The following is a 12,571-nucleotide window of genomic DNA, read 5'->3' as shown; positions in this document are numbered from 1 at the left end:
GCCTGCAGACGGGGCGGGGCGGCGCGGCACGGCACGCGCACTACCAGCCGCCCGGCCCTGCTGCTGCAACGCGGGTGGCGCAGCCAACAGAGCAGCTGCGGCCGCGACTCCTTAAATAGCATCGCAACCCTGCGCGGGGCAGTTCGTGGATTGCAGTGACAGCCGCCTGCGGAGCGCCCGGGCAGCGGAGGAGGTGAGTGCGCCAGCCGCGAGGGGCCGCGTGTCGGCCAAAGCGACCCTAGCCGGGCCGAGACTGGAGAGCCGCCCCGAGGCTCTGCGGGACGTTCCGCTTTTCCGGCCTGGGCTCCACGGCCTCATTTCCCTCGGCTTCGGGAGGCTCCGGGGCCGCTCCGGCGGCCGCCGCTTCCGGTGGCTGAGCCGGGGTTCCCCCGCGGGCCGTGCGCGCGCGGGGCTGGTGCACCGCAGAGACAGGACGTTCCTCGCTGCACAGGTCCCTGGCTGGTGTGACGGCTGGGACCTTCCCTGCTCGGTTCAGGTGCCGGGAGGTGGTCCTGCTTGCTGGGGACCCTGTCGTCTCCGCCACCGCATCCCTCGTGCCCCAGAGGCGCGCACTCACCGCGCGTGGACACGGACTGTCCCGGTGCTGCTCTGTGACGTGCCCCTGCGCCGAGCGTTCGAGGAGGGTCAGAGGCAGCGCTCAGAGCCCGATGTCATAAGTAGAAATTCTCGCGGTGTCTCCAAGAGGAGCTCCCAGAGCCACTACACACAGTAGTGATGGAGTCATTGATTTAAGGCAACCTGGCTTTTAATTTTTTTTTTAAATTAGGGAGCAAAAATGATATTTATCACCTTGAAGCGTAGACCCCAAATGCTGATACAGGACTTAAAAGAACACATGGATTAGAATCTAGAGAAAGAAGCTCCATCTAATCAGTGCATTATGCCAGAGCTTGTAGACCATCTTTCCACTCCATTCAAGCTCGTGCTTATGGAGCCTAGTTAAGAATGGCCGTTATGAAAATACTTCATCTTGGAACTGTGAGTATCCATCTGTACTCTTCCCTTTAAGGACCTAACGTTGATCATGTTTCTGGTATACACGTTCCAAAACATAATCTGTGGTTATCCCAATGAAAATTATTAGCGTGACTCAGAAATCACCCAAACCCTTGTAGTTCACCAAAGTTAAGAACTGATGATCTGCAATGGGTCGGGTTAAGAATGTGGAGCAGCTAAAAGGAACCATTGGTTTGAAGCAACATGGTGAGAGATGCGATAAGACAGAAAACAAACAGGACCAGATTCTGGGAGATGATATTTCTTGTAGTTCAGCTGAAGGAAATCCCTTTCTGGTGGTAGGCTGGTTCTTTGCAAAAGATCTGCATTGAGATCTTGAGCTAGAATGATATGACTAGGGAAGGGGGGAAAAAAAGCAACACACTTTATTTACTCACCTCTTCTAAATTTACAGTAAACAGACAAAGCTTAAAATGAAAACAAAAAACCCTTCCCCATCCGTGGTTCTAAACATTTTGACATATTTCCTTCCTGCCTCTGTTATTTATATTTTAGTCAGTGTTTTATTATTATTACAGTCTGGCTGAAATCAGTAGACCTTGGGAGTCTTGACATTTAACACGTGGCATCTGACAGATGCAGGTAGTGACAGGTTACCTATTTATACCATACCGGTACTTTTCAACTACTCAGTGTGGCGCCACCAAATGCAAGCCAACATGTCATGGTGTTGTGAATTGATGTTCTTAGAGCATCTTTAGTTTGTGACTATCTAGGGCTGTGGGATTCTGTGTTTGGAGTTAAGGGCCCCAGGAAAGATCAGGTGGTTTAGGTCATTTGCCAGTAGAGATTTTGTCTTTTCTCCCTGCGGCGTTGTTGTTGTTGTTGTTGTTGCTGGAATGTGGGATAACTGCCATAACTTCTAGACCTTTATCTTCAATCGTTTTTTAACAGTCATTTAGCTTGTACGCTCAGTTTCATTTGATGCAAAAGCTTGCCACTCGTTGCTCTTTTGCATGCACTGTCTCTTAGGACTTAAGTTCGGTTTAAGTTCCACCGCGAGAAATGTCTCATGCACAGGCCTGTTGACATGATGCGGTATGCACAGCTTTCGGGCTGCAAAGGGGGAAGAACTCGATTTACTTTAAGGCAGCTCTCAGCTGTGAGGTTCTTGAACCCTCCCACTTTAAGCCTGACTGTTCTGCCCAGGTAGCTTAAGGTGTCAGAGTCCTTAGTGAAGGTCTTCATTCCAAACCAGTGGTTAAACCAGCACTTGAGGGTCATGACACACCTTTGGCATTGTTGCCTGGAGGGTAGTTCTCAGGGTACAGAGGTGTCCTGAAGCTGCCGTGCTTGAATTTAGGTTTCAACATCCTGGTACCCTGAGGGGCACCCGAGAGCTTGAAAGAAATTCGAGGCCTAAAATTAGCTGAACAAGAAAGTAGAGGTTTTTTTGATCAGTGTTTGTGATGGTACACTGAACTCCTCCTCTTCACAAAAGGCTCAATGTCAAGTCCTGAGGAATTTTAGTTTGTGTAATCCCAGGGTAGTCGATAATATGGCCAAGGGAAAGAAAATTACCACATGAATAAGTTAATTTCTCTACTTTGTCCATCCCGATGTTTACAATTTCTTAACCGTTGGAGGCAGTCATGTTTGTCAGATGTAGACTTTGAGGAGTCAAGGTGAGGAGCTAGAGATTACAAGAGAGCAGTCCTTTTCTTGTTTCTTGACTGGCTGGGAGGGCTGCCACTTTAACCTGGAGGTTTGTGAGGGCTGTACTTCCTTAGGATAATAGGAGCCTCCAGGGAACAGCATATGCCCTATATCTTAAGTCTGGGATTTCAAAACCAGTGTTTACGCACATAGGAGCCTGGGTTAGTTCTCTTTATGAAATTATTTGCTAGTCTTCAAGCTTTAAGTAAAATATATGAGAGCTGTCTAAATATCTAAATTAAACTACACTTTACTTTTTCATATTATAAGATATATATATATATTATATATATCAGGATATATAAAAATGAAAGGTCTTCAAGAAACTACATTTGGGTTTATATTCTTCCAGTTGTATAAGCAAATTGAAAAATAATTTTAAGGCATATATTTGAAGTTGAACTTTTTGACAATTCTTTTTTTTTTTTTTTTTGGTTCTTTTTTTCGGAGCTGGGGACCGAACCCAGGGCCTTGCGCTTCCTAGGTAAGCGCTCTACCACTGAGCTAAATCCCCAGCCCCGACAATTCATTTTTTAAATTAACCTTTTATTTTTATTTTATGTGTCTGGATACTCTGCCTCCACGTATGTCTGCATGCAGGCCTGCAGAGTCTAGAAGAGGGCTTTGGATCCTTTGGGACTGGAATTACTGATGGTTGAGGGCTGCCTTGTGGATGTTGGGAATTGAACTCAGGTCCTCTGGAAGAGCAACCGATGTTCTTACCTGCTGAGCCATCTCTCCAGACAGTTCATTTTTAATCACGTCAGTTATATAGTGATCTCAGATTTGTTAACATATTTTGAAGATTACTTTTAATTTATTCATTACTCTCTTTTTGTTGTTTATTTCAGAACAGTTTACCAAGCACTTTTCTCTAGTTAAAACATGTTTAAAGTTAAGCATGTTTTTTTTTAAAAAAAAAAACAAAACAAAACTCATGATTTTGTCGAGTACTTGAAAATTCTTGAGTTGGTTTTAATGTTCGTGTACTTTAGTGAAAAGCTGTTGAAATAAGGATTTCATGGTTTAGAAAGATAAACGGAAAGAAGTTAGGGCATCAGAAAAGTGGTTTGCCTTTTAGAACATTTCCACATTTGGGGTGCAACTTGTGATAAATGTATTATCTACCCATTTGCAGGGTTTTGGCCACTGTAGAAATTGGCAGTCTCCACTCGGGTTTGTTGTAGGTGAGGTGTCTGTAGCAGGAGGTCAGAATACCACTGAATAAGCAGAATTAGGAGGAAAATGCCGCAGGTTTACATTGTTACAATGTCCCTCATCTGGCTGATGTGGTAGAGGCTTCTGGGTACTTCACATGGTCCCCCCAGGAGCCCTGTGAGGTCAGTGTGACAGTGGGACTCAACCTTCCTGATGCTGCGACCCTTTAATATAGTTCCTCATGTTGTGGGGACCCCCAACCATAGAGTATTTACATTGCTACTTCATAACTGTAGTTTTGCTACTATTACGAATCATAATGTAAACACCTGTGTTTTCTGTGGTCTTAGGTAACCCCTGTGAAAGGGTCCTTTGACCTTAAAGGGGGGTCCTGACCCACAGGTCGAGAAGCACTGCTCTGTGAGATTTGGAGATTAAGTTGCTCAAGGCAGGATTTGAGTCTAGGCTGCCTGGCTTTGGGGCCTGTGCTTTTTCAAGTGCTTCCTCTGATGTCCCTCTGGTGCGAGATGTCTCGGGCCTGGAAAGTTCCTTGACTTTTCTTTGTCTTGTTTATACTCATCCATGAATTTTCTCTTCATAACACCTGAGTTCTGAGTGACAAGAGCTTGATTCAGCATAGTTCAGTATGAGAATTAAAGAGTAAAAGGCCTCATCTGCCTTTGCAGTAGGTCTTGGAAGCCTGAAGCACAATTGGGGTAAACGATCAATACAGCAAGTGTCGAGGAGACCACGGGCCAGAATAGGGCCCTGCGTCAGTCTGGAGCCAAAGCGCAGCAGTAAGAGATTCACTTCACGGTGACACATGGATTTGTTCTCTGCTATGGATCTGGGAAACACTCTTACCTCCTTCCTGGCATGGTCTAGCAATACTGTTGCGAACATTCAGGAGACCAGAGGATGGACTCCTCTGTCTTCAGAGTTTGCAGGCACTGTGGTCTTGCCCAGTGATTCTGAGTTGATTTCCCTGGTAAAAGTGAAGAACTAGAAGCCATGGGTGAAATGTAACAGGGCTGCAGTGGGTGAAGTCAGGTGGATCAAGTGTGGGTGGGATCCACACACAGTCACTTCTCTCTCTTGGCACCTCAGAGTCCCTTCAGACAAACCCCGACCTCTGAAAGAGCCTAGCTGTCTCATCTCACTGATGCAGTGACTGTGGTACAGGGAGAGAGTATAGCTAGTCAAGCTTACACAGCCTGCCTTCCCCTCGCCGCCCCCTCCCCCCCCCCAAAGAGTTTGTTCCTGGGCCCTGGGCTTGTTCAAGGAATTGCTGGCCCCCAGTGTTGTCCTTGACTTAATGTCCTAAGACTCAAGTAGTCAGCAGGTTTCTGCTTACTGTAATCTGCTCTCTGTCCAACATTTCCCAGCATGCACCTGTTTCTTCCTTGCATTCTTAGTATTTAAGTTCACAGTCTTTTATCTCCAGTTTAGATAGCAGAAGCCCTTGTTAATGAAAACTGAAAACAAAAGAAACAAATCCAGGCATGGTAGCATCTGTAATCCCAGCACTTGGGAGGCTGAGGGAGAGAGTCACTTTGAGTTTGGGGTTAGGCTGGGCTACATACCATGTTTCAGGCTAGCATGTACTAGAGATGAGACTACACTCTCTCAAAAATGAAAAAAAATGCGGAGGAATGATGATGTTGCCTAAGAAAGAAGAGGATAACTTTTTTTCTGAAGCAGAACTTCAGGGCAGAAACCATCAGAGTCCCAAGACTTTCTTTAGTTAGCCTATCAAGGGCTTCTGTAGCTTGACTCCAGTTGCTCTTTTCCCTTCTCTTCTCAAAGGCTTGCAAATTGGAACATCAGGACATGTGGCCTTGGGACTAAAGGATCTATGCACCCTGAGACTCAGCTGTCCAGGGACCTGAGTTGCTGGTGTGGATCCTGGAAGTGGGCGCAGGCCTCAGTGACCTGTGTTGACATGGGTCTTGCTCTAATGCTGATCATTTTCTCAGCCTCTTTCCTCAGAGTTGCTGCTCAGAGGGACTTTTCCCGAGTGTGACTCTCTCCCTTTTCAGTGTCTCTCATACGCTGGAACCTTAGGTTCTCTGACACTCAGCTAGGGTTCACCAGCCACCAAGCTAGTGGCTAAAATTTCGAAGCACGCCTATACCAGATAAAAAATGGTTGTGGTCGCTAATGTCCTAGCTGCTAATTCTGATATTAGAATCTTTTTCACTGGTCACTGGATATTTCGATTAGCATCCCTGGCTCTGACTTGTTTGTGTGTTAATATGTGTGTATATATACATTTCTTCCTCATAGGGGCCTTTCAACCATACTGTAAGCTCCAGGTAATGACCTAGTCATTGTCATTTCTGCATTCCCAGAAATGCTCCTGGGCCCTGCACTGGCCCAAAGATGACTGACATTAGGTATTGTCCTTGACACGTGTCCCCAAGCCCATCAGTGGGGAATGTCTATTTATTCTCATGTTCTCACTGGACAATATCACCCGTGGGCACCAATCCCTTGCTTTGATTCTCAGTACCACTAACCAAGTCTAGAGTCTGCCACCTCCACAGAGACAGCGATGGCTCATAGTTAAGATGCAAAGGGTGTGGGTGCTGGGAGGAAGGGATAATGGCTTTTCTGGAAATGAAGCTCTGATCAGATCTTTCCTGAGCAGAAATGGTCAGGGATCTTCCACTGTTGGTCCCCAAGTTCAAGCTTGTTTGGTGGGGGCTTCCTTCCTTGTATAGCATGGCCTCAGCCCACTGACCCTGGCATTTCATACAGCACCTTACCCCTGGCTGGCCCTTCATGGTGTCTGGATAACCAGCTGAAGCTGGGAGACATTAAGGTAATGTCCCCTGACAATACGCAGTGTCTACTCTGCTAGGCTAGATCTTAGCAGTTAGGATCAAGGGGTTGAAAATCTTCAGACCAAAGCGTGTGCCTCCTGGAGGTAAACGTTGGGCCTAAGAGTATAGTTCAGGTTTGTTTTCCCCCTGTAGCTGAGTGTGGATGAGACACAGCTGGCTCTGGGTTTCTCAGGGTGTGGGAGGGAGATTAGTGTCGAATTCTAGCTAATCTTATATAACTGTACTGGAGCCGACTTACCTGGTACTCCTTCTTTAAAGGTGTGCCTTGATCCTGTGCCAGGAGTACAGCGGTCAAATAGGTCTCTGTTCCTTCCGTAACACAGTCACCCACATTGTACCTCAGACAAGCCGTGAGGCATCCTAGCATGTAGAACTGACAGGAGCCTTACGTGTCACCAATCCAACCAGGCACCCCATAGAGGACAGATCCAAACTCCAGAGCCCTCCAGAGCCCTGGCTTAGCCTCTGGGGATAGTGAAAGTCTTATGGTTTCCTAACAAGACTTGGACATGAATGTGGGGTTGCAGAGTGTAAGTAAGGTAAGAATGCTTGCCCATTGGGGGTAGGGGCTAAAGCTATAGTATTCCTGGCCCAGGACAGATTTCCCCGTCCGTGGCCAGCCTCTGAGGCAACTCTGGCAGAAGCAGATGAGCCTCACCAGGCAGGTGCCAAAGAGGCAGATAAAGACTGAGTGTGGTTTCTGATAGTGGTTACACTGACCCTTGGTTGGCTGGTGTGTGTGTGTGTGTTGGGGGGTGGGAGGAGAGTGCAGCTAGACCACAAATTAGGATTGACAATGTAAATATTAGAACGATTAGAGATATCGTCTTGTCTGTCTTTAAATCTGTATTTGCTTCATGGCCATAAAACATTCTAGAGAATGTTGGTATTGTTTATGAATGAAAGCACGTTCATGCTACAGGTGCGGTTTTTTTTTTATCACCAGTTGGGATGTGTTAGAAGTATAGAGAACCAGAATGTCGTCCCCTTCTCTCCTGTCAGCATGGCAGTAGATCTCAGGGCTACTTTTTAAAAAGGCGACCCAGTGTGTCAGCGGGAGATATAAAATAAACTTCTCTGAAAATAGGTTCTGATCCACGTCAGATAATGTGTCTGACTTCAGGCAAGTCAGTAAAAGCCAGAGTGTGTTTTGGTTTTGTTCTACAGAGTTTTCAATCCGGAAACCTTAATTAGACAGGTCCTTTATTTTCTCTCTGGTTCACAGCCATGTCTCTGGAAGCGTGGGCTGGCTTGGGACTCAGTGTAGTGGGAAATCAATGAATATTTGCCAAGCGAGTATACATGGACTTGTATCTTGCGTGGAAATTCAGTGTTGTGCTGGACTGGCTGCTCCGAGTCAACATTTGACTTGGCTCCCTGGGTTTAGTCTTTGGGCCGTTGGCAGGATGCACTACGTGCGCCAGTCGGGCTCACTGCCGCCCCACAAATAGTTCCCTAATGTATGGAGTCAGAGCACTGTTGGCACCTCAGAGTGTCTCCTGAATGACAGGATGTGTGGGATTTGCTTTAAAATCCACGAGAGAGAGAGAGAGAGAGAGAGAGAGAGAGAGAGAGAGAGAGAGAGAGAGAGGGAGAGGGGGAGAGAGAGAGAGAGAGAGAGAGAGAGAGAGAGAGAGAGAGAACAATATTAGCTAAGTTGCAGTTGAAGCCAACAGAAGGGTCAAGGGTACATGGTAATTTTATTGTACTATGTGGACTATTGAATAGATCTGGGGACCTTTGTGGCAAGAATTTAAATTAAATATAATGGGAATGTAAAGATCCCCAAAGTAATGTAACTTGGTTATTTCAAGAGATAACAACCAAACTTGGCATTTACTTCTGTTGTTGTTTTTCCTGCCCTTTATAAGGTAGGTCATTGTTCTGTCACTAAGATTTGTTTTTTTTTTTAGCTTCCCTAAGCGAGTTGCCTCTCCTTATGGTTACCTGAACTCGGGGTAATTTTACCTAGTGTCCCGTGGTGTCACGGATACCTCTCCTGGCCTCCTCAGACAATGAGCAAAATCTCGATTAACCTGCCCTCCATTTCACCTGTTGATTTCTCTAACTTCACTACCTCCCACAAAGGTACAAGGGCCCATGTTCTTTAAAGGTTTCTTTGCGTTCTGAAGAGCCCTACAACTTAAAAATAGTTTTAAAGAGTCCATTTGTTTCTGCTTTTTAAGTTACCTGTCGAGGTCTGGCAAAACTGAAGGGTGACTTCTCTAACCTTGTGTGTGTATCTGTGTGTGTTTTGTATTCGGTCTGAGGCTCACGCTTTGTGGGGCTAAGCCATTTTTCTAGTTGACAGTTACTCTGAAGCCTTGTTCTATTTTAAGAGGTGTAAGTAACCCTACCCAACCTGTGCCCTCTTGAGCCTTCTTATCCAGGTCACTGCTATTTGATCACTGCCACCTCTGAGTCACTGGGCCCTGTGGGCTCCTTGAGGACAAGGCCAGAGTCTGTTCTCTCTTCCTACTGACCTAGACCCCCTGCAAGGACATGGCTAATTCTTTAAGTATTCTGGAGGGAAGATGAGCCTTCAGCAGCTCTTCCATAACTTGCTGACAGGAATATGTCCTAGGAGAGAGACCCTGCTCCTGTCCACTTCCCCTGATCCCCATATGATCTGGTTTTCATGGGTGGTCATATGCACACCCCCCCCCCCCCATCTTTGACTGTTTAGATTTGGTCTCTACACAGCCCTCTGGTGGCCTCCAGCTCATACACAGAATGTTCTCCCCCGCTTCTTCCCCCCAGGTGCTTGCAGCAACATGGCCCTACCACTTTCCTGCTAGATGCCATCCTGAGGTGTCTTGAGATGTTGGGTTAGCTCCTACAGGCCTGTTTACCTTCATTGTTCTCCTGAACTAGGAGAAGGTGGGAGAGCATTGCTAGGGCTTCATCCTCCTGGCAATGACCTTCTATTTGAAAAGGATCAATGAAAAGTTTTATTTCCCTACAGTGTGCAGAGAGAGTACTGTTCGGTTTGCTGCGAGGTCCTCGCTGAAAACATACATATGTGGAAGTTGCTCCCAGGGCTGCTGAGGCCTGCACCAGGGCCCAGCTCAGCACAGGCAATGACGGCTTAACTGTGTTTTCTGAGAGAGGTTTATAGCCCATCTGTCATTCCTTAATAAGGGCAGGTTACCACCCTAAATCCTCTGGGTAACAGGTGGAAAATACATAAATACAAAAGAACATTAACAAACCTGAATTCGGTTATATCTTGTTTATTGAAAATATAGTTAGTGGTTGATGTGGCAGATTTTGTTCTGCATTTACCACAATTAAAAAGCTGGGGAGGAGAGCTCAATATAAAGCATAATAAAATAAAAAACAAACACAGGCTACAACCATAGAACTGATGGGCTTTACAATTCATTTTTATTCTTAAGTTGCATGGTATGTATGTGTCTGTGTGTATGTGTAGATGAATGTCTGTCTATCTGTCTGTCTGTATCTCTGTGTATGTGCAGGTGACTGCCAATGCCCACAGAGGGCAGAGAGGTTGTGTGTGTGTGTGTGTGTGTGTGTGAATATGTGTGTATGTGTGTGTGTGTCTGTCTATCTGTCTGTCTGTCTGTCTCTGTGTGTCTGTGTGAGTATGTGTAGGTGACTGTTGAGGCCAGAAGCCCTGGCTCCTCCTGGTGCTGGAGTTAAAGGCAGTCGTAGCTGCCGGACGTAGGTGCTGTGAACAGAACAGGTTTTCTGTAGGAAAAGTATACGTTCTTAGCCGCAGAGCCATTTCTCCAGCTCAGAATTGGCATTTTCAATGGTTTCCTCCTGTGCCTTTCCCTGGGGTTTTGAGGTGTGGGTGGAATCCTGTTGATTTGGTTTGATGACTGGCTGACCCCATCATCATCTTGTCTTGGAGGGGCCAGCATGGCTTTCTTGACACAAAGGGAAGTGGTTTTCTACTGGTCTCACTGCCTTTGTACCTCTGAGGTCCACATAGGCAGAAGCCTGGTTCATGACTGTGTGGCTCATCTGGACACAGCCAGTACCTGGAGTGGAACCTTTTGTGTTTGAGTCCAGGATTCTTTCCACATTTCTGTTCTGTGCAATTTCCATAGCCATTTCTCTAAGAGAGAGGCTTTGGACAAAATACCTGAGGTGATCTCGAGGACTGGACTCCTTCTCAAACACAAAAACCCTGCTTCCTCCTGCCTGTAGCCCCTTAGGAAAGGCCTTCCTGCCTAGCTGGGTTCTAGCCCTAGCTGCGGTAACTAGACATGGGTCCCTTTACTTATTAAGTGGCTCTTCCTTCTCGTGGTGGGGTGTCTCACCTCTGGCTTCCTTTGTAAAGCAGAGGGTCTATTCTTGTGGGTTATTTTAGTGGCAAGGGGAATTTATTTCCTTCTTACCTGCTACAGTAACAGACTCTACTTGTGTTGTCCAACACTCTGAGACCATGGTGTCACCCTCTAGTCTTGGGTCAGGTATCATCTGATGTAACCTGCCCTGTCAGGTGCTTCCTTAGGAAGAGTTGGGTCAGTCTACTGAAACTGAATGACTGAAGCAGCCCCTTCATCCAAGTCCACTTCCTTCTGTAGCCTTTCTCAGTAAGCGCCCCTGCTTTGTTATGAAATGTATACAGAAATGGAACAGTGTTAAATCAGCTAATAGTTTAATATCTTATTAGCCGGTGTTAGTTATATATAAGGGTTTTATTCGAAATGGAAATGTCAGTTCAGTATTTTAATATCTTATTAGCCTGTGTATATAATTATATATAATGGATTTCATTATGATACATGTATGTACTTGTATGTAATACGTGTATGTAATATGTTGCAGCCATAGTCACCCCTCTTACCCTCTTTCATCTCATCACTCCTGTTAATCCCCTTCCTCTTCCCACCTAGCCCCTCCTTCTTTAGTATCATTTGCACTAGTGTGTGTGTGTGTGTGTGTGTGTGTGTGTGTGTGTGTGTGTGTGTTTACAGGCGTCTGAGCACCTTATCAGTAGTCACGTCACTGAAGAAAAGTCTCTCCCCTCCATGTCAAGCATCAGTCATCTACACAGTAAATACATATTGGAGGACGAATGGAATAATCTTGCTTACCTCTGGCTATTCTCCAAATAGGAAGTTTCTTAAATACATCTGACTCAAGTTTAACCTTGGTGTCCTACATAAAGGCCTTCATGTGACCTTAGGAATCCAAACACACAGATCCTCTTTGTGGCTGGGTGAAAAGGGAGGGGGTGGAGAGTTTCATACAGTGTTGACTTTTCGACTATATCACATGTTCTGGGGAATGTTGAGCAGGTCCTATAGTAAGCTTCCTTTACATCTCAGAGGGGCCACCCACCCAGCTCTCAGAGTCTGGGGAATGCTGTCCTCACCAGAGACCTCCACTGCTCCAGCTCCAGGCCTAGGAGCCCAATGTGTGGTTTGCAGGATTCCATTTTGAAATAGAAAACTAACCTAGAGTGTCACAGTGGAGCTCTCTCTCCTTCTGTCATTTGCTCATGGAACCTGGGCCCCTGCGTGCAGCCTCAAACTGATGAGGTATGGTCATATCCCTAAATACCCAAGAACTGTTTCCTTTAGTGTTGACAAACTCCTCAGGAAGTGAAATCCTTAGAGACATACAAGGCATCATGGGGACTGGACAAGAGGATACCTTTATATACAGACTAAGTCAGCCTCCTTTAGCTTCTCCAGCCAGTCCAAATCACCCAACCATGGAGTTTACCTCTGCTCCAGGATGTGGGACTGTAGGTGGGAGCCAGGATGAAGAGTAGTGCTGAAATGTGAGAACACCCTGGATATCTCTTTCCTCTGTGGAGTCACCCTTGTGTAAATGTCTCTTCCAGTGGATTGCAGTAAAACAATAGTGTAAGTCTCAGAGGGCTCCTCCCTCCT

At 46.2% G+C, this 12,571-nt stretch overlaps 1 protein-coding gene across 5 annotated transcripts in view; it reads left to right on the top strand.

The window, feature by feature from the left end:
- Positions 1-53: 53 nt before the first annotated feature.
- Positions 54-12,571, top strand: part of Acsl1 (acyl-CoA synthetase long-chain family member 1) — a 66,241-nt gene continuing 53,723 nt past the window's right edge. For 2 of the 5 annotated variants that reach the window (XM_039094200.2, XM_006253123.3), the window contains exon 1: positions 54-193. The gene's annotated coding sequence lies outside the window, so the exon portion shown is untranslated. Of the gene's footprint in view, positions 194-860; positions 1,000-6,990; positions 7,238-12,571 lie in introns of those variants that run through there. The other 3 variants (XM_063275058.1, XM_006253122.3, XM_006253125.5) reach the window with 2 other exon arrangements.

This window comes from Rattus norvegicus, chromosome 16, assembly GCF_036323735.1.
Source record: "Rattus norvegicus strain BN/NHsdMcwi chromosome 16, GRCr8, whole genome shotgun sequence".
Taxonomy (NCBI): domain Eukaryota; kingdom Metazoa; phylum Chordata; class Mammalia; order Rodentia; family Muridae; genus Rattus; species Rattus norvegicus.
This window is presented reverse-complemented; position numbering and strand designations above follow the sequence as displayed.